The sequence below is a fragment of the Cebus imitator genome, unplaced genomic scaffold (genome assembly GCF_001604975.1).
Source record: "Cebus imitator isolate Cc_AM_T3 unplaced genomic scaffold, Cebus_imitator-1.0 Scaffold3, whole genome shotgun sequence".
NCBI lineage: Eukaryota > Metazoa > Chordata > Mammalia > Primates > Cebidae > Cebus > Cebus imitator.
Window position 1 is genome coordinate 14,163,653 of NW_016107318.1, and position 22,789 is coordinate 14,186,441.

The 22,789-nt window shown below is 41.2% G+C and overlaps 1 protein-coding gene and 1 non-coding gene across 3 annotated transcripts in view; both read left to right on the plus strand.

Moving 5' to 3' along the window:
• Window positions 1-22,789, plus strand: part of GNG12 (G protein subunit gamma 12) — a 133,142-nt gene that overhangs the window by 38,990 nt on the left and 71,363 nt on the right. For both annotated transcript variants that reach the window (XM_017532249.2, XM_017532258.2), the window contains exon 2: window positions 16,010-16,059. The gene's annotated coding sequence lies outside the window, so the exon portion shown is untranslated. The remainder of the gene's footprint in view (window positions 1-16,009; window positions 16,060-22,789) is intronic.
• LOC119471932 lies at window positions 21,131-21,191 on the plus strand. The gene has a single exon (XR_005201028.1). It is a non-coding gene; the product is annotated as a U7 small nuclear RNA (small nuclear RNA).

The following is a 22,789-nucleotide window of genomic DNA, read 5'->3' on the forward strand; positions in this document are numbered from 1 at the left end:
ACACACACACACACACACACACACACACACACACACACACACACACACACATATATCTGAAGCAAGTCATACTTGCCCTATTAGCTTGAAGTTTGCTAAACAAAAGTTTTCTCAATTCTACATTAGAGGAGACCGAATTAAGAAGCCTTAAGCGTTTCTTTTGTCATCTCATATATATCAAGACTGTAAGTAACCGAAAAACTGGACTAATTGTGCCCTAACAAGTAGGGAGTTGTTTCTCCACATCTTCATAAAGCTTGGAGGATGCAGCTGCTTCTGCTGTTTGCCGTGAAAGACCTATGCTCTTTTCATCTCTGTGATCCACCCTCTTTGTTGTATTAAGTTTTTTAAATTGAGACTTGCTTTCTCGTGGTCATCAAATGGCCGTCATGGTTCTGGTCCTCATGACCAATTTCAAAGTCGGGAACCAGGGAGGCATGGATCACGCTACCCCTGGCTTCTGTGAGGAAGCAGAATCCTCCCCCAGTGTCCTCCCCTCATCTCCCCTCAGGCCTCACTGGAGTGATGGGGCAAAGGCCCACCCTTAAACTACAGCTCCCATCTCTCCTGAGCTCACAGGGTCTCTGCTCCAACAAGCCCAGGTCCTGCTAGCAGATGTTGGGACCGTCTGGTAGGATGGACAGCCTTATGTTGGCCACACTTTCACAAAAGTAATAAGCGAGAAGAAAAAACAAATATTAAAGCTTAGTGGATATGGTTTACTTATAAGACTTTATTATCTGGGTTAAGGGATTCAGGGTTTGCGAGCCCCCATTTGGTGTCTTAAGAGTTTTATGCTAAGTAGAAAGGTTTTTGTGACTGTATGTCTCTTTGTGAGAGTTGATCCCCCCTCTTCCTTTTTGGATGGCGAAAGAAAAGAATAAACGAATGCAAATAGAGAAGTATGTTCTGGAGTCAGTGGTAGGCCTCTAAAAAGCTGCAACCCTGACTAACGCCAGAAGCCGTGTGCTGAAACTGGTCAAAGGACTGTTAACAAAATACTTCCCCAACTAAGTGAGTGAAGAGAAAAACATGTAAAACAGTGTTTGAGGAAGGAGGGGGCAGGGAGGAGGGTTGGCAGTGAAGCTTTGCAGAAGGGTGCAGGAATTTGGGGGTCGTTCAGAATGTCAGCAGCATGGGGTTTATGTTGGCTCTTCCCAAATTCGGTATTCAGAGAACAGAGGAAGAAAGCCACTCACACAGCCCGAGAGGGATGCAGACTGCAGTGGAATTCGGTCCAGAGTTAAACTGCTCAAGGACAACATTCTACGAGTCTGGATTTGTGGTTTAAAAAAAAAAAAAAAAAATCAAAGTGCTTTTGTGGGAGCTTTTGGCTTGAATGACCAAATGCTTAGTATTTGGTATCTACCATTTTCTTCTTTTGGACAAACCACCTAACAACTTAAATTCCCAAACAATTAAATAGCATTTCACATCACAAAGATCAAAACTTTTAAGTTTTAAAGAAATACATGGAAATCAAAGTTCACCAAGGCTTGCAGATGATTTATGGCATTTTATTTATTAAGGGGGTAAAAGGGCAGAACTGATACCCATCTGTGTTATTTATGTTATTGATGTTAGAATTTGACCAGATCTTTGAACTAAGCTGTGTCTGACTTATTTCTCATATGAGTCAGGATTATGACTATCTTGGTTTTTACACAAGAATTCCAGTCTTATATGTAAAAGATCCAGAAAGATTATGCTTTAAGAAAAGAAGAAAAGACACGAGACAATTTCCAGTTGACTGAACTCTCTGAAGCTAAGGTTTGCTAAGCGTCCAAGGTGGAATTCACAGAGTGATAGTAGTCTCTGTGGGGTGGTAATCACTGTCACACTGGGAAAATGTCAGAGGCTGGGAGAATGGCTGTCCCCTGGGAGCTAGCTCTGCCCACTGAGTGCATCATGATAAATGGGGTTCATTCATGAAAGAAACACTGCTCAAAAGCACCAATACTGACCGAGCAACCAGAAAACCCAAATGTATTGGAGACTGCTGGCAGAAGGGATCTGTGCTTCCTTCTGGGTCTCCTCTAAGGAGTTTTCTTAATATTCCACAGTGTTTTCTGTGGCTACTGGGCCCAAACTGCATGGAGCCATACAACAGAAGTTGTGTGGCAAACTACTTGGCATTGAAATCTGAGCCAGCCTTATTCAGACACAACTGAGGGAAAAAAAAAGCACTGCCACTATCACAAATAAGGCAGACAATGTCATTATTAGCTTAATTCTGCAAGCATTTTTTTAAAGGTAATAAAGCTTAAGCCTTTAGCTAGAGGCAAAAGACTACAAAACATGCCAGATGCTTGGTAAAAATTCAGAATGTAGACATGAGGTTTTATGCATTGAAACACCCCAATGGGCAGATATCTGAATCTTAAGTGACAAGGCCTATGTGGTTTAAAAATCGTGCCTTATCTTATGATTCACTTGGGAAAAGGGGAAATATTTATTTTCATAATACAAACATCAGAAAAATCCAGTTCCATAAAATATTTCTGTATTCATTCAGTAACCAAAAAAATGTGTAATTTTTCTTGAATGCCTAGCCTGTGTCAGGCATTGCCTCAGGCACTGGGAGTACAACAGTAAACAGACAACATCCATTTCTTATGACATTTACATTCCAGTGAAGGAGAATGTACACTTCAACAGATAAAAAATTAGAGTGCCAGGAAGGTTTAAGTACCACGAAGAAACACAAAGCAGAGTCAGGGAAGAGAGAGTAGGGCCTTTCTGAGGAGGTAACGCTTGACCCAGAGACCTGGAGGAAGTGAGGCAGTGAGACGTGCAGGCCTACAGTGTCTGTGAGACATTTAAGCAGAAGGAATAACTTGAGACACAGCATAGCTTGGCAGATTTAAGGAGAAGCAGGAGTCAGTGTGGCTGGATAGAGTGAGCCAGTGCCAATTCTCATAGCACCTGGTGGGCCAAGGAGTAGACGTGAGTGAGTGTATTAGGCATGCCGGGAAATGTTGCAGAGTTTTGAGCTAGGGAGTAGTGACTCATGAAGACTAGACAGGGGGTTGAGGAGGGGAGCAAGTGTGAAGCCCAGATCAGCAGAGAGAACTCTTGAAGTCATCCAGGTGAGAGATGCTGCTAGTTTGCCCAGATGGGAGCAGAGGAGATGCCAACACATGATTGGATTCTGGAGGTATTTTGAAGGTAGGGCTGACAGGATTTGCTGATAGATTGATTGGATATTCAGTTGGTAAGAAAGGAGCCAAAAATGAATGAATATTTTGGTGTGAATGAGGGCATGGATGATGGAGTGCTGTTGGTACCATTGATGTCCCCTGGAAGCCCCAAGAGGACAACAGTGTGGGAGATGACTCTGGCCACAGCACAATTGTTTGTGATGCCTTATAAGCATCCTAGGGGAGATGTTAAGAAGTCACTCAGGTGAGTAAGTCTGGACTTCAAAGAGCAAGCTGAGACTGGAGATCCAGATTTGAGAGTCATCAGATTTGGGGAAGAGGAGAGAATTCAGCAAAGGAGACTGAAAATACATATCACAGTTTCCTAAGACAGCTAAGGATGGGTATATCAATCTGACTAGGGAAGGTAAGGTTATCAGAAGTGAGTGCGAATTTTAAAAGATTAAGGAAAACTGTATTTACATCATAATATCCACAGTTGTTCCTGAAATTAGAGACATGCTCACAAGAACAAAAGATGGCTTTTGTTTCTGTGAACAGTTTCTGAATTTCAGAATTAGCTCTTGTGTTTCCCTTTCCCTGAGCCACTGTGAACATTTCAATTTTAGATAATTAGGTATAAATATGTACATCCAGAGTGTTTTTTTCATTTATTACAAACATAGAGTGCTTCCAAGTAAAGAGATAATTCTTGTGGGAAGGCAAACAAATACATATAAGAATAAGGTATGGCCCATGCAGTCAGGGAACCTTACAATCAAGTTGTTGATGCAGATACATAAATAAATGGGAAACAGGAGATCTGAGGGAAAGGGTTGGGCACAGAAGTGGCTGACTTGACAGATAAAACGCTGAATGCCCTGAGCTGCCTTTAAATCTCCCCACTGTGGTACAGTGGATGACAGATTTTTTTTCTTGGCTCTGGGTTTTTTGGCTGGGACGATGATTATATGCTTGTATATTTCCCCAAATGATGGGCAGCAGATTGTCTATGTAGTTCAGAATGTATGTGAAATGGAAAGATCTATAAGGATGCCTGGTGGAGGCGGGGGTGCAAACTAATAATGCAATAGAGCAGCAAAGGTGGCTTTACGGAAGCAGGTGGTAGGTATAAGAACAGGTAGATTGTACTGGATATGCTGGTGTTCTTCAGAATTGTCTTCCTGTTGAGTTGTGTCTTTGAGTGGATTGTGTTGAACACAGTTGAGTGTTTCGCTTTCGTTTTTTAATAAGCTGTTGATCTCTTAATGATACAGGAAAAGAAGAGCAAGTCTTTAGAATCTGTATCTCTTACCTCCTTCTTTGGTTTTCAGTGACAGAAAAATTTCTTTGCTAATCCATGTTTTGGTGGGTAGAGTTTAAGACTAAACTATTCTGCTGAGTCAAAGTCTGACAACCAGCGTGGGATACTTTGTATCACACCCACCCCACACATTTGTGAATGTGCAGGTCTTGGAGGGCGGCTCGCAGCCTCACCTGAGGAGCACTCCTCTTTTCTCCTTCTGAGTCTGAGGCTTCGGAAGTGCACTCATCTACACCAAAGGTTTGGCAGAGTGGAAACAAACCCTTCCGGCTCTTGTTTTTCTGATCCAGCCTGATGGCAGTGCCCGATTGTGCTGCCTGACTCTGCAGCGGACATAACCTGAATATGTTTGCTGTGATCTTTATCTATGTCTGATGCAAAGGTGTTGGCAGAAGGAGTAATAGCATTAGAGAACTAAGCCTCATGGGAAAAATGTTAATTTTCAACATATAGCAAAGTCTCAGTTACCTAGAATGCTCTAATGAAACTGGATTTTTTAGAGGGAATCATGGTTATATCACCAGTAAAAAACACTGCTAAATTTTACTCTTTTTTTTTTTTTTTTTTTTTTTGCTGAGGCTAATGAAAAGCTGTTTTTTGTTTTGTTTTGTTTTGTTTTTTGAGATGGAGTCTCACTCCACCACCAGGCTGGAGTGCAATGGTGCAATCTTGGCTCACCTCAACCTCCAACTCCCTGGTTCAAGCGATTCTCCTGCGTCAGCCTCCCAAGTAGCTGGGATTACAGGCATGCACCACCACGCCCAGCCAATTTTTGTATTTTTAGTACAGATAGGTTTTCACCATGTTGGCCAGGATGGTCTTGCTCTCCAGACCTTGTGATCTGCCCGCCTCGGCCTCCCAAAGTGCTGGGATTACAGGCGTGAGCCACTGCACCCAGCCAAAAAGCTGTTTTTGATATAGTTCCATTCAAACACAATTAGATGTTAGAAATATCTTTTCATCGAAAACTAACCAAAAATGTGTTAGAAATCACTGCTTTGTCAGAGAAAGGTTCTAAGGCATGTATCTTCATCCATTCCTATGTCCGGATTCTCATCAAGGAGCATTCACCTGGATGACATTTCCTGAGCTTCCTGGGGGTGGGGATGCCTTTTGAATCAGGACTTAATAATAGGCCCTTGGTCTTACCATTGAAGTCTTTCTGCATCTTCTGCTGACTGAAGGCCATGTTGCCTATTTTATTCATTACCACCCTTGTAAAGGAAGGACTGCTCTTGGAGAGCTTTTGCTTTGTTTTATCGGACAAGAACTGTGCGCATCAGTTCGGAGCTCCTGCTGCTTTTGTCAACAGCACTGTAGTAAAAGCAGAAGCATAGCCTTTATCTCATTCACAGTCCTGATCTGTTTCTTTTTTGTAGTTCTGTATGACCCACTTTTCCACCATCATTCATTCTATAAAGATTTGTTAACCACTCTATTGTGACTGTATTTATTGGAAACTATAGTCTGTTCTTGCTGTCTTCTAAACCTTAAGTCTGCTGAACAGTAAGAATGTAAGCCATTGCAGTAAGTAAGGTTAGGATTCCTAGTTAACAAAGATATATGAAAATATGTATACTATGCTGTGTGTAAGTAGACTTAATTCATTTTAGGAAGATCTTCGATGTCAAAAGTTAAAGCTGGCCAGGCACAGTGGTTCATGCCTTAAATATTTATGTTTCGAGAGGCTAAGGCAGAAGAATGGCTTGAGGCCAGGAGTTTAAGACCAGCCTGGAAAACATAGCAAGACACTGTCTCTATAAAAAATACAAAAACTAGCTGGGTGCAGTGAAGTGCCCCTGTAGTCCCAGCTACTAGGGAAGCTGGAAAGGATTGTGTGAGCCCAGGAGGTAGAGGCCACAGTGAGCTGTGACCTGATTCCACCACTGTACTCCAGCCTGAGTGACAGAAACAGACGCTGTCTCAAAACAAGTTAAAGCTGAAAGATACTTGATTAACTTTCAGTTAACAACAATTAATTTCAGACCACTCTTCTGGCTAATTACTGTGAAGTATGCAATTCTTTGACGTTAGCACACAGATAGTAATCACTAAGTCCTCAGCTAGGCTTTTGCTTTGCAAATATTATTCAGTATAAAGTATGGCAAATTATATAGGAGCCTTGGAAAAGCCACTAAACTATTCCAAAAGGTCCCGTGGTTCAAAGGATCCAAATTAGCTTGGGGAGGTCAGTCACATGTAACTTTGCACCAGTCCCAGTACAAAAACCTGTGTCATAAATCCCATTGCCCACTTCATGTATCTCACACGCTCTGAGCAGGCTGGCCAACCGTCTTGGCTTGCCTGGCACTGAGGGGGTTCCTGGGAATGAGACTTTCAGTACAAAAACTGGGAAGTCCCAGGCAAAGCAAGATGAGTTGATTTTCCTAGTGAGAAGCTGAATCAATTAACAGAAAGGAATATTGATAAATACTGTCTTCTAAAGCCAGCAATTGTCTGTAAGATGGAGATAACTCTGTCTTGCTCTTGGGGTTGTGCCTCCTCACTGCTCCTATCTGTTTGGTTGGGTAGCTGGCTGTTGGTTTTTCCTTGGAATTGAAACCAGCTTTGACTCTGTGAGGTTGTGGCCAAAGGACGGTCTATCTTCTTCTGCCTCTTCTAGAGGCTTGTTACCTAAAAGGGCTTTGGCTATTCCCCCATCAGTGCTAGCCCTTTCTGATGTGAAGATGCTGGAGATTCTGGGTCATTTCAGTTGGTCCTGTGGTTTTCACTATAGCCACCTGCTTTGGGTTTTGCCTATTGCCTGTTAGTTAATAAGGCCTCTCTCCACTTGAGAACTCTTTGCCCCAGTGCACCAAGCTCTTTGCATCCCCCAAGGTGCTTAGGGACTTGCTTCCTCTCAGGCCTTGGCACAAGCAACCATACTTAAACCTCCCTCCTTTCCTCTTGTGGTAAACCCTGGTTATTCTGTACATTTTAGCTTCCACCCTGCTTCCTCCTGGAAGCTTTGCATGATCATCCCAGACTGGTTTAAGTGTCCCCTGTGTTCTCTGTTCTCAGAGTTACTTGTACTTACTGCAGTTAGATTATGTACTACTGCAGCTATGGTGGCCTGTTTGTATTTGTATGGTGGTGGTGTTTATATTATTTATTGTGGATTCCTTGAGGAAAGGGACCACACACACAGAGAGAGAGAGAGTGCAAGTGAGCGAGAGGGTCTCACTCTGTCGTCTAGGCTGGAGTGCAGTGGCTCAATCTCTGCTCATTGCAACCTCCACCTCCCAGGTTGAAGCAATTCTCCTGCCTCAGCTTCCCAAGTAGCTGGGGTTATAGGCACGTGCCATCATGCCTGGCTAGGTTTCTTTTTATTGTTTTGTTGTTGTTGTTTGTTTGTTTGTTTTTTGTATTTTTAGTAGAGACGGGGTTTCACCATGTTGGCCAGTCTCGAACCCCTGACCTCAAGTGATCCACCCGCTTTAGCCTCCCAAAGTGCAGGTATTACCGGTGTGAGCCACTGTGCCCAGCCCAGGGAGGGACTATATTTTGTTCTCTGTTTTGTCCCTGCCACCTTCCATTGCCAAACACATAGTAGGGTGAGAGACACTTACAAGCATGGTGGAAGAGCCAACAAGCTACAAACCCTCTTCGTCTTCAGTTTTCTTTGGCTTTGCTCTGTGGCTGTCCATCATTGCCCCTCCAGTTCTCCTTGGGAGGCATAGCTATGCTAGATCTTTCTCAAAAGAGCCCCATCCTCTCTATCTGGGGACCACTGTCCAATTTAGTGTTAGGTCCTAGTTTGTCCCACAAGGCACTGGGCACATTATGGAAATACACATGAAACAGCTAACCCCAGCTGCCAAGGGTTACATAAATATCAGTGGGGAGACACAGAATCTGAGAGTATTGTATAGGCTGAGGCATTCAGTTTTATGTTTATTGGTAAACACATGGAATAAAAATGTTTCTGCTGTGACAGATATTGCAATAAAATGTCAAATCATCCCCAGTTTTGAAGATCTGATAGCTCACAGGCTATACTGTATTAAATTGTGACTTTTGGATGTTTTCATTTCATAATTTGATCCAGATTATATTTTTCTCCCTAGTAACATTAATCATTTCCTGTGAATTTTCCTGGTATTAGGAAACAGATGTCCCATATTTTTATCTGAGTTTTTCCCAAATGCTGACCAAGACTTTAGTGCTTTTGTGCTGTATGTGTGTCTGTGTGTGTACACAGTGAATTTTTGAGAAATAAATTGTATCTGAATTTGCAAATAAAAGCATCACAGATACAGCTACATATTTATACAGATTTGTACAAGGTTGGAAACATTTTTAGACATTGTGTTTAATGTAGTTTAGTATTGTTTTGCTAATACAGACTTCCAGCCTAAGAATGCATTAGAAGTGTCTCATAACAGTATGCTTGCCAAAATAAGGAATGGTGTAGCCAAGAGAATACAGTTAATGCAACCGGTACTTTAATGCTCTTATTTTAATGAAATTACATTTTTGAAAAAACTGTTCTCTTAACTATGTAAAATTCTTCCCCATATATTTGTAAAACATTGAAGAGTGCTTCTCTGTGCAGTGAAATGCCAGGCAATTTAGGAGATACAAATAAAATATGGACCCTTGAGACCTTACCACCCAGCCAGAGAAGTGCAACATATTCCCAAATATCTGTGATAAAAAGAAAGAGGTAGAAAATGTTGTAGAAATTCTAAGAGAAGAGTAGTTTCATTGAGCCAAACAATGAGGGAAAACTTGGGAGATAAAGTGGTATTTATGCCAGATAAAAATAATAATAATAATAAAGCAAAACTTAATTTAGGTTTAAGTTATTTAAAGTATTTTGCCTTTATAAAAATCTGTGTGAGGATGGGTCCATTTTGTAAGCCATTGTTATAGTAAATTTGCTGAAATGATGCTAACATTTCTTGAGATCCTCCAGTGAAGCAAACATGGTTCTCTGATGCTCTATGAAAAGGCTTTCTTATAGGAAACAATATAGAATTGCTGCTTTGAATAATAATCCATTTTGCACAAAATACATCTCTTCACTTTTACTTTGCAAGCTTCCTTTCACAAGGGGTCCTGTGACTCAGAGAAAGAAGGATTCGGAGTCTGGTTGTGCCAACTGCAAGGTTCCGTGATCATGTCTAAGTCACCTGGCCTGTTTGGATCTGTTTTCTCTGCCATATACAAGGCATTATTATACTCCCCAGCTCACTCACAGGGTTGCTATGAAGATTCAAAGTGGATGTAAGTTGACTTTGAAACACAATCAAAAGCCAAACATTTTGCCAAGAAGCAATATCATAGCTCTTGAAATTTGTACAAAATATAGTTGTGTCATATTATTTACTAAATGCTATATAAATGAAAAGATACTTATCTTAAAATTGCACATATTTTGGGAATCTATTTGTAGCAAATATATATATTACCTGTTGATTATCGTGCACTACAAAGAACTCATTCAAATTTACAAGAAAAACATCAGAATCATAGTACCTGAATGACCAAAAAACATAAAACTATTGTTTTTCAAGGTGGCAAACCATTAATAAACAAACATGAAAAAATGTTGCTTCTAATTATCTTACAAATACAAAATAAAACAGTTTTAAGAATATTATTTTATGTATAAAATAGGATCTCAGGAACTGTGCATTATTTTGCAGGTGATATTATCGTATGCTAATAAAAACCCTTTTAAAATCAAAACCTAGTCATTGTGTTAGGTATTTAGAGAAGCCAGAGAAGTAAGCTAAAGGAATGAAAAAGCTGAGCCATGAAGATGTCCAATGTAATCATGTTTCTGGTAATAAAAACTGGCAGTAACTTAACTATCCAGCATTAGAGGATTGATTTAGGAAATCGTGCCTTCTCAACATGAAACACTATGTCTATGTGTAGAAATACTAAAATATTTAAAATTTAAACTGAAATTTTAAAAAGGAATAATAGCCATAAATCATGGAGTTTTCTCTAGTGGCACTGTGCTAAGTTTTTCTCTTTTTATCGTTACAGCAAGTATATACAAAAGGTAATATTAACCTTATTTTACACTTTAGGAAATTGAGGACTAGAGATGAATTGCATCTCATTAGTTGAGAATCTGACATTCAAATCTAGATCTGTCCAATTCCAAAGCCTTTACTATCAATAGCATATAAACTATGGCCATAGTCACATAAAAACACGTGTCCATCAAGGGTAACATGCAAAAATAAATAGCAGCACTAGGATGCTAGAAACATGGGTAAATTCTGAAGAAGCTTGCCATCCTTTTAAAACTGCCATTGTCCTTTCAATACAAAAATGGGGGGAGAAATATGTTGAGTATAACATTTCAATTTCTTGTTTACTCTGACTTTTTCACTTATTCTCTTAAAGTGTGATGAAATAGGAATCTATGTGTCGTTTTAAAATTCATGTTGTTTTTGGCATTATCTGAATACTTTTCTCCCAACTTTAAGTTAGTTGAGTACATATACCACCAGCTCCTCAATTAAAAACGAAACTTAGTCTTCAGAGCTCTCTGTGGATTAGGACAGTAACCAGGTAAAAAGAGTTTCTCCTGATGAACAGCCTAGACCAGCTCTTCCAGCCAGGAGCCAGTCCCAAGGTGGAGATGATGGGGTGGTACCATTTGGTTAAAGTAGGCCATTTCAGCCTTTTGGGGTGTGCTGTTCTCTGGGACAGAAGCTCTTGTACAATGGGGCAAAATGCCAGCATTTTAATCCCTATTGTCTTTAACCTTTATTGCTCAAGAATGAATTTATGATTCTTTGACACATAGTATTACTTTACAAAGTTGGTAGTCCTCCAAACATCTAATAAAGACAAATTTTTAGGATAGACTTAAAGCATAGGGTATATTTCCCTCAACTTTGCCCCACCTTTGTGGAGCATTTACCTTTTATCCCTACAGTAGGAGCCTTTATGTGTGTCAAAAGCCCTTTTAAAACCTGTTTTGCCTTTTGAGATACCATCATATCAGACTTTGCAAGTGAAACCATATAGGACCTGTGTGGTTCCATAGAGCAGCTGCCTCAGTGGCTGCTTGGCCCCTTGAAATGTGGTTCATGCAACTGGGAAGTGAGTTTTTAGTTGTATTTAAATGTAAAGACCCGCATGTGCCTATTATTAGACAGCATGGTTCTAGGCTTCTTAATGCTTTCTTGACATCTCCCCTTGGATGTCTCAAAGTTAACCAGATCACATCCGAATTCTTGATTTTCTTCTTCCCTCAACCTGTTTTCTCCCTGAGCAAATCAAACCATCATCGACCCAGTTGCTTAATCCCCTGTATCCACTTCATCCACAAGTCCTAGCTGTTTTACCTGCAGAACCTATACTGAATTTGTCTGTTCTCTCCACCTGAGGTACCATATCTCACCTGAACAATCAAATGGCCTCATACTTGGTCACCATTTGTCCACTATTGCCTCTTAAATACACCTCCACACAGCTGCTGAAGAGACCTTGTTAAACTCTTCATTAGGTCACTTCACTCTTTGCATGTATGAAAACGTTTGTAGAACTTACTGTTTGAAATGATCTTATTTACTTCTTTATATATGTGTTTGTTTGCTGTCTCATTACAATGTAAGGGCCTCAAGTCAAGAATATAATACACTTCATTTCCACTGCATCTCCAGTACCAGCGACCATCCCTGGCACATGATTTACATTCAGTAAACCTCTCGGTAATAACTAAATTAATGTCATTACTTCTTATCATGGAAGGAGATGAGATGGCAAGAATCAATACAGATTTACGGTTTGATTGTTAATAACAGGTGATGCTGACATCCATCCATGTACATGGGAAGGTAGTGGTTTCTTTTACATTCTAGATACAGTATAAAGGGTGGATGTTACGGCTGACAGCATTTATTTGCGAGTGGGTAGGCCGGGCTGCAATCCTGATGCAATCTCTGACTGGGCTAGAGAGAGCTTCTTCTCTCCCTAGAGGTCTGTATGTGTTCTAGATCTTGAACCTTTTTGCCTTTCTCACTGTTAGTATTTTTCTACAAGTTCAAATTTTATAGCCATCCAAGGGGAGTTTAGATAGTAATGGAAATAAATATATCCTGGAACTCAGGGTAGAAATATCCAAACCATGTCCAGGCAGCCAAAGGAGATTTTCAGCATGTGTCTTTTCTGGCATTGCTTGATAATGGCCAGCCAAGACTGTGGGTGTGCTGTTGCTTAGGCATGTTATTACTTATTTCCACATGCAAAGTAAAATAAAGCTGATGAACTTGCAGGTGTGAGCAAGTCTGCCAAGCTCTGAGTTGCTTATCCTCCCTGTGGTACTGAACAGGTCTAGGAAGTGACCATCTCCTTGGTATTGGCGGGATTCAAAAGACGAAGTCAAAACTTGCTTTGTTCAAGTGTGTATTTGAAGATTCTTCATCCTGGTGTGTTTTTTTTATCAGCCCTGGGTTGATAGCCCTGGCTCCTATCCCTCTAATGCTGTTCCAGTGTTTTCCTGTGTGCCCCTTTATTGAGTGTCTACCGCATACCAAACACCCCACTAGGTCCTGGAGAGACAACGATGAGCTAGACACATCCTTAACCTTCAGGGATTCTGCAAACATGTGGGGAGAGACACCAGTAAATGGAAATCTAAAATATAGGAGATACCCAAGTAAAGTAAGTATACCAGGGCAATGAGAGTAGAGGGAAGTGGACACTGAGTGGGGGCAGGCATGGAGTGCGAGGCCTAGAACCAAATTGCCTATAAACCACAGCTTGGCTCTGCCACTTACAAGTGTAACCTTAGGCTACTGGCTTAACCTCTATGCCTCAGTTTGCTATCCTACTAAATGTAATAATGAAAGAACCTACCTCATAGGATTACTAAGGGGATTAAAGGAGCATGTAAAGCACCTGAACAGTGCCTAGCACATAAAAACCAGCTTTTAATATTACTGGTAGTACAGTCATGTGCTGTATGACATTTCAGTCAACTACAGGCCACATCTGTGGCAGTATTCCCATAAGACTATATAATACCATTGGTACCGACTGGTTTTTAACAAAACTTATTTTAAAGATTATAACACCATATTTTTACTATACCTTTTCTCTGTTTAGAAAGACAAATATTTACCATTGTGTTTTAGCTGCCTACAGTATTCAGAACAGTAACATGCTGTCCAGGTTTATAGCCTAGGCACAAGAGGCTCTACCGTGTAGCCTAGGTGTGTGGTAGGCTGTACCCTCTAGTTTTGTGTAAATACACCCTATGATATGGACATGATGAAATCCCCTAACAGTTCATTTCTCAGAATGCTTCCCCTTCCTTCAGGGACTATAGTAGAGTATAACTGCAATTGAATTGAATGAATACTACTTTACTGCTGCTACTGCAGAGAAGTTATTGCTAAGCCAGTCGAGAGTGTTCACACAAGCTTCCCAGAGGTGGTAACTTTTGAACTGAGATGTGAACCCACTCATACTGTAGAGAAAAGACAAATATGGCAGAAAGAACAGAATCTGCAAAGGCATAGAGGAGTTAAGGGGAGAGTGTGCATTTTGGGACCTGTCAGTGAGATGCCTGAGGGAGAGTCCGGGCATGAGGCCACAGGGGCTTTTTAGAGCAGTCTGAGGAGCTTGGCCTTGATCCTAAAACCTGGAGGAAGCCACGGGAGGATTTTCAGCAGGTTCAGGGCTCTCCATAGGAGACTGCATGGCAGGGCTTCAAGTGGCCTCAGTCCCACGGTGTCACTGACCAGCCTCCATCTCTCTGATTTGGCAGAAAGCTTGCATGTGGGGATCTGATTTTGCTCATTGAGCATGATTCCTTGGGGGCCTATGGATTAATAAAGTGAAAAGGATGTATCTTCTTAACTCTTTTACTGGATTCTTCCTAACTCCCTACTCCTGCTGAGACAGATATTGGGGTATCTATCTAAAAGACCTCTTTGAGACTCTTTCAGCATCTGATGAAAACATTCGGCCTTTCCCTCAGAAAAATCATGAAGACAAGATTTTCCACAGACCTCACATTAACCTCCCTGACTGCCACCACCTTGGTCATCCAGACAGGCCCCTCGACCCGTGCAATCTTTTTGACCCCACATGTGGTGGTTTTCGTGCTTGTATCCCAAATTGTTTTAAATTTAATTTGCTAGCGCATCCAATAACTCTTCCATCTGCCATCACTGCTATTATCTAACCATGTTATCATGAGAGCAGACTTGGATCATTTGATAGTTATAATTAAAACTGAAAGTAATTATCTTATTTTGAGCTGTTCAAATTTAATTGAGAGGGCAGTGGCTAAAAGCAGGGACTTTGGAGGCAAATGACTCAGATTTGAATCCCATGTCTGTCACTGTCTCCCAGTCTTGTGTAAATGATGTAACCTCTCGGTGCCTCAGTTGCCTCATTACAAAATGAGAATAATATATTTACTTCATAAAGTTATTGTGAGGTTTAATTGAGGTAACACAGGGGCATGCCAAGAACAGTTCCTGGCACATAGTAAGTGCTATATATAAGTATTTGTTGTCATTATGTCTGATTTCTGCTAAAATGACGTCACGAAATGGGAGTAATGATAGATGACTGAGAGAAGGAAAATGGGTGAATAAGATCTCCATATGCATCAGACTCCTTGAAGTCTTACCAAGGCCTGAAGGCCAAGAACAGTTTCCCTAGACCAGTCTCATATGGTAGCTACTAGCCATGTGTGGCCGTGGACTACCTGAAATGTGGCTAGCTCAAGCTGAGATGTACTGAATCTTGAAGATTCAGTATAAAAAAGTAAAATATCTTGTTAATGATTTCAGTATTGATTATGTGTTACAATAATAGTCTAGATAAATTAGATTAAATTAAGTATTAAAATCAGTTTCTTTTTTGCTTTTTAAATGTGGCTACTAGAACATTTAATATGTTCTGGTTATTAAATATATTTTATAATTATATAATTATAATTAATATATATGATACATAATTATATTAATCTAATATTAAATATAATTATATTAATCTAATTATTAAATATATTTAATATTATATTTTAATATTAATATGTGGCTTGGATTATATTTCTATTGAACAACACTACCTTAGGCTCATTATTATCAATGAAAACAAAAACCTGTTTATGCATATGATTAGATAATCACTATTAGGAGATCTTGTACACTCCTCTGCCCTTCAAGTTATGTTGGACCATCAGGGTTTTAGGTGGTGTCTTAGAGGGACCCATGGCTGGGTCCTAGCATAAAGAGATTGAGAGACCACGGGAAGGGCAACAGCTAGAGAGGCTTCCCCTGACTTGGAGAGTTTTGGAAATAACACTACCATTTATAGTTACACTGGCCTCAGACTTTGAATGCTCCCCTAAGTAGATGACAGCATGCTCTCTCTATTCAGGAAGTTGAACTATGTCGGCAAAAAATGTTCCCTCTTCCAACAGGAGCCAGAAAGAGCTTTGTTCATCTTTAACTACATGAATAAATGCTCAACATTATGGCAGTCACTTGGGATCGAAAACACACCCTTTCCAAATGTGATTTACTTATGGAATGTTTGTTTAATTCTATTTCAGATTCATTCCACTCAAAACCTGAAAACAGTGGACCACACAAAGTCTTACTGGTAAGTTCTTCATTTCTTAAAGTGACTGTTTGACTTATTTTTGAGGAGATATTCACACTATTAAGTTACATGCTCCCCAACCAGTGCTATGATTAGATGTCCATTTATTTGTACTTTTCTTTAATCTCTATAATGATTTATGATGACTCCATGCCTTAAAAAAACAGAGCAACCCATGTTCCTTTGTAAGACCATGGACAGGATAAAGATCCGTGATTACATGCCAAATACTATTAAAAACTTTTTTGGATAATGAAAGTATTTCCAGTCCCCTGTTGATGGTCTGCTTGTTTCAGGCAGTATCCAAAACAACAGAGTGTTACTTCAGCCAAGGAATTCAAACAGTCCCTTGTAGTGTGTTGTAATGAAAATTGGCCCACAGCTACAACATACAGCATACCGGGGCTCTACTCTTTCATATTGCTCTATTTTTTCTCTCATCTAAACTAAATGTGATTATTATGAGGTAATAGTTCTGCCATGGTAGAAAACTTACTTAAGATCTAGAAAAATAATGTACTTTTTTAAAAGTGAGAAAGTTTCTGGGGCTTCATATGGCATCACTCCCTAATATTATGGCTATATAGTTATTTGCAGTGTGTATCAGTTAGCTTATGCTACATAACAAATCACCCCAAAATTTGCTGCCAGCATTTTGAGACCAAATTTGCTGGCTCAAAATAACAACCCTTTATTTATCTCACCATTCTGTGGATTGGTGCTTTGGGCTGGGCTCAGCTACATGATCCTTCTCCTTTCACCTGGGACTATTCATGTATCTACAGGTAGCTGCAGGTCCACGTCAGCTAGGCCTTGTTTCTGGGGGTCACTGGCTGTCAGCTGGAGTGATAACAGTGACTAAGCCATGTACCTAATCATCCTGCAAGTTACCCCAAGTTTGTTCACATGATGATTGGGCAGGGTTCTGGGAGAGAGCAGAAGTATCTTTGACATTAAGACTCAGAATTCATACAACATTGTTTCCCGTATATACTGACTGTAAAGCAAGCTATATGGCTAGCCTGGATTCAAGAAATATATGAAAGAGGAGCTGCAGAGTCCCATTTCAAGGAGCATGGATACAGGGAGGGGAAGAAATGTGGCTGTTTTTGGCAATCTGCTGTAGTGTTTATGGGTCACATGAAAGCAGCTGTGGTGAATGAGAAGAGCATGGAGTGCAAGAGGACTTAGATTCCCATTGCAGATCCCCATCTCTTCCCCCAATTCTGACTTCCAGCACAGTCAAATCTGAGCCTTACCCCTAGCCGTCTGGGGTCTCAGTCAGTTCAACAAGTTCCTAGGTGATCTTGCCAATACCAGGTTTTCTACCCTTCAGCCCTCCCTTCATTCTGCCGTTCTTTGGTTCATCTTTCAGGACGTTATTCTTTGAAAACCACCTCCCTCCCTCCCTACCACCTCCCACACCAGCCTAGGCTCTTCTCTGGCTCGGCTTCTCCCCTCTCATTTTCTGGTCCCATTCTCTCTCATTCAAGTCCCGCTATTCCCTTTATTCTTGCCAGAGAATCTGTTCAGCATTTCTCTGGAGGATATTTCATTCCATTTACCCCTTCTCTACCTGGAAATCCTTCCCATTTTGCAAGACCTACTGGAATTTTCTCTTTTCCATGGCACGGCCTTCCTGTCTATTCCTGCCATCTGTGATCTTGCCTACTCTGACCTCCTTCAAAGGCAAGCATTGCCTTCTTTGGCTCACTCCTTTTTCACTTGGCTAGATTTACTTCCTAGCTCCTACTCACTTACTTACTAGCTTCCTACTCACTTCACTCTTTGAGAACTGAAGGCAACATATGCCTGCCTTGTAGTACTTAGCACAGGGCTGAGAGTACAGCAGGTACTTGGTGAACCAAGAATCGGCCTGGACATCACACTTGTCCATCCAGTAGCAGCTCATCAGAATCTCACGAGACACCTGTTGAAGTACAAGCTCATAGACCCTTCCACTGGGCCATCTCTATTCATTAGGTCTCGGGTAGATCCCAGGAATCTTAAAGCACTCAGATGATTCTTTAATGTTTGGCTTTTTCAGTATCTTTATGACATTCAAAATTCCGATGATTCTGATATGATCACACTGTAGTTGGCAACCACTTGTTATAGGAAGAACAAGAAATTTATACAAGATGTGGGTTTGAGCCATACTAACTCAATCTTCCTGAGCTTCAGTTTGCCCATCTATAAAATGAGAATAGTGTTTAACTAGAGGATTGCTAGGAAGATCCTAAAAGATAATGTACATAAAAGTGCATTATAAATTATAAGTATGATTAAAATGAATGAATTGATTGTGGATCTCCAGTCTGCCAGTATTCTGAAAAGGGCAGTAGCCTGCTTGGTAGAAGTAAAAGGAATAGCCAGTGAGTGATCAAACGGTAGTGGTGGGATTAACAATAATGGCGACAATAGTAATAATAAGTAGCTACTGTGTATTGAGTACTATGTGCCCAGTACTGTGCTAACTGCCTTTCATAGAATTACTTGGGATTTACAAGAAGAATCTCTTTTTCAGTTGCTTTTGTACCACTTTTGTAGTATATTCCACCATTAGTGAATTACTTCTTTGGGTTTTTTTCCCTCTTCAAAATGCCTGGTTAAAATGTACCTGTCCGGACCTGGCACAGTGGCTCATGCCTGTAATCCCAGCACTTTGAGAGACCAAGGCAGGCGGATCACCTGAGTTCGGGAGCTTGAGACCAGCCTGACTAATATGGAGAAACCCCATTTCTACTAAAGATTCAAAATCAGCTTGGCATGGTGGGGCATGCCTGTAATCCCAGCTACTGGGGGAGGCTGAGGCAGGAAAATCGCTTGAACCTGGGAGGCAGAGGTTACAGTGAGCCGAGATTGCGCCATTGCACTCCAGCCTGGACAACAAGAGCAAAACTCCATTCCAAAAAAACAGTATACCTGCCCTTGAGAGAGGAAAGACACTATGCTGTTATCAACTGTTAACAACATATAGTCAAGCCCAAGGTTCTAGACAGAGGTGGAAGGCATTTTGATTTGGTGGGGGAGGGAAAGCAACCACCAGTAGTACTAAAGAGAGAACAGGTGTGGATGCTCAGGAATGGCCCAGGGGGCACTCTGCCCATGGGAGATGGAGTATAGGGAAGGTGAGCAGGAATGCAGGATCTCGGGTGGGAAGAATGAGATATTTGCTGACTTGACGGGTTGGCCCAGGGCTGTTCCTGGTTCAAGGCTATCACCCTGTGGCTGCCATTGCAGGGCAGCATTTGTAAAACTTTCCTTCACTCACCATCTGGTTTGTTTCTTCTTGTGTTGATTACTATTGATCTGAAGTGTGTACCTGTCTTCAGAGATTTTTGAGATGGCCTTTAAACATAGGTATAATATAATGAGATTAAGAAAGATAAGTAAGGGAAGAAATCTGTGGGGTGAAGTCAGAGATAAAATAAGGCCCCAGTTCATTGTGGGAAGGCTATTTACTTGCTGGTCCTACAGTCTTACCTCTGAGCCTCTGAGCAGTCAGTACCAGAAGGAAAACATGCTCCATTAACAACTTACAGTGGCTGGAAAATAAAGGCACACCAGCTACTCAGAAGAAGCAAGGTTGATCATGATTCAAGACTCAGAGAAATGTCTTCAGAGTGCTTATAAAAAGGATGCCACACAGAGTGGCTGACAACTTCCCTGTAGGTAAAACAATGAGGACTGCCTTGGTATAGGCGAATGATGTGACAGCTGAGTGCAGTCCAAGAGAAAACCCTCTAGTTCAGGTATGTATTTCTCTGTTGGTCTTGCTTAGTCCAAGGATGAAATGTAATTGTTTCAGCTGAAATAACAAATATATATATTTACAACCCTCCTCCCCTTCCCACCTCGTAATGGACTTGAGATTGGCATGGCTGTCTTGATGCTGAGCCTTGGCATTTTAGCTGTGGACCAGATTGGGCAGGTGAGTTGAAATCTTCTTACCATCACTGTGCTAAAAGAAAAAACAACTTCCTGATAGTGGTCTGTGAATGTTGTTTCAACTCTCAAGTCATTCTACACCGTGACTCAGTGTGTGTTGTGGCTTTTGAGACAATTTACATTGACCCTTCATGATTCTCTTTCCTTGCTCCATGTCTCTGTCCTTCTCTTCTGAGCCCCACGGTTCTAGGTTCATTTCTTATACTGGAACATTCAGTGCCTTTTGGGGGTAGTTTGAGATGGTTGTGAGACTTGACTCCAAGTATTTGTTTGATGGTAGAAAACTATAAACTAGGCTACCATTTTCCATTTTTGGGTCCCTCCTCTTCTAATCAGTAACCTTAATATTTATTACAAGAGGTAGTATCTGATAGTGTAGGGAAGGTAAACAGGAGTGCAGGATGGAGGGTGGGGAGAATGAGATACTTGCTGACTGGCGGCACTGGTAAGTTGAACTGCTGGTGCAGAGAATCATAAGGGAATCATGTTAAGCCCAAAGTTTTTTGCAAAAAAAATGTTTGTCAAGTATGTCATAGGAAGAAAAAATTTTAATTCATTCAGGATTATTGTCAGAGAGGAACCCAGAATTCCACAAGGACTACCCATGATGGGGAACTTCCTTTGGGACGTTTTCTTTAGATTAAGTTTATTAGGAGTTTTTGGTTGCAAGCAACAGAAACACAATTTAAACTAGTCTCTTGACTCATATGATTAGGATGGCCATGCTGGTAAGGGCTTCAGGCACAGCTGTATTCAGGAGTTCCAAAGATATCATAAGGCCATTATCTTTCACTCTGTCTTCACTTCGCTTAACTCAGTCAGCTTCATTCTCAGGCATGTTCTCACTCACCGTGGTGGCAGAGGTGGGTTTCTGTCATTCTCACAGCTATAGATCTCAGGGAAGGGGGTGCCTCTTTTGCCATGCTTCTAGCAGTAGTAAGTACCAAGGAGGGCCCTTAACCGGCCCAGATTAGACTGCCTGCCTGAATCAGCATGGCTGGAAATAGGCAGTAGACAGTAAGCAGCATTGCTTTGGCCAAGGCCTGTTCATGTGTCCCATGAGATGGGGTAAATCCCACCAGAATTAGACAGAATGGGTTCCCCATGAAAAAAGGAGGGGTAGTGTTACAGCCTTTTTAGAATTTGTTTAGCACGTTTCCTGTTTTCACTGGAAGACTCCCCACATTACGTAATAAATTTTAAAAATTAAAAAATAATTAAAAGGAGGGGTGTTGCTACCAGAAGAAAGGAAGGAAAGGAAGAGAATGCCAGGCAGATAAATTTTCCAGGTACAGGAGTCCACTGGTTTTGGAGTCTATTAAACTTGAAAGGTTGGAAATTAGATTCCGCACAGTTACATTGGCTACTTCAGGCTCGGTGTCATGATCCAGACTACCCATGATGAGCATGTGGAGGGGACAAGGACGGGTAGCCCCACTTTGGGATCTGGTGACAGTTACATTGGCTGCCTCAGGCTCAGTGTCATGATCCAGACTACCCATGATGAACATGTGGAGAGGACAAGGACGGGTAGCCCCACTTTGGGATCTGGTGAGTAGCTCTTGGCTGAGGACCTCATGTTGAATCCACATGATCTGCAGGAGTAGTTCTTAATCTGGGGGCTATGAATAGACCAGCAGATCTGTGAACCTTCTATAATTATTTGCAAAATTGTACATATGCACTTTTTTTAAAAACTGGGGAAAGGATTATGTTTTCCATCATCATCTCATGGGACTCCATGCCTGCCCTCTCCTATTGGTCCCCCTTGCTTAAAAACCATTGCTCCAGATTTACTCTAATTGTTTTAGTCTTGGCCAGCTTAATCTCACACATTCCTTTCTTGTCTTGGCTCAATTAGTAAGGTGTAGTGTCCATGATAAACATAGCTCCTTATGGAACAGACACAGTGACATCAGTGGCTGAGCATGTTGCATTAAATTATATGTTGGGGTTTTCAGCCATATATGTAAACTTTCCACAATCATAGTTGCCATTTACCTAATGCCAGGCTCTGTGCTAAGTGCTTTACATGCATTCTCTAAACTCTATATTTATACACATGGTTATAATTCTGTGAACCTCAGATCCACCTGCTGGAACCAGCTCCTTCCAGCTGCCTCTCTGGGAACACTGGATAAAATTCTGAGTTTTTCCTCTCCCCTATGTCTGCTCTGGTGGAACCATGTCTCTCTACCTTCCCACCCACAGATGATAGCATCATAAAATCAGAATGTTGCACGAGACCCTTAAGATCATGCTTGTCAGTGGCTTTCAAATTCTGCTTTTTGGTGTTGTAGCTCAGGGACTCCTGAGCAGGAAGGATGGGCAGGACCCAAGTCCCTTTCCTGCTTCAGTCACAGATGTTTTGCTCAAAACCACTCATCCGGGACAATAGAAGAGTTCACGAATAGATGCCAGGCTTGAGGCTGAGTACAGGTTCCTGCTACTTTGCTTACTTACCTGTGCGACCCTAGGCAAGTTGCCCAACTTCTTTGAGCCACAGTTTTCTTATCTGTCAAATACGTGCCTCAAGGAATTGTTAGAGGGACTGAATGAGGTCGTGTTTGTGAAGTTCGTGGCCCAGAGCCTGGCATGTAGTCAGGACTTAACAAAGGTTAACTGTATGTAATGAACATAGTGCACCATGTGACTCATGATCATAATTCAGACTCAGCTTCATTCTTGTCTCCCACTGTTCCTTTAAAGCTTATTCAAGGAGTTGTGTTGTACCCCATTTCCTGGTAATAACTTCATCATGCCCATGACTTTTCTGGTT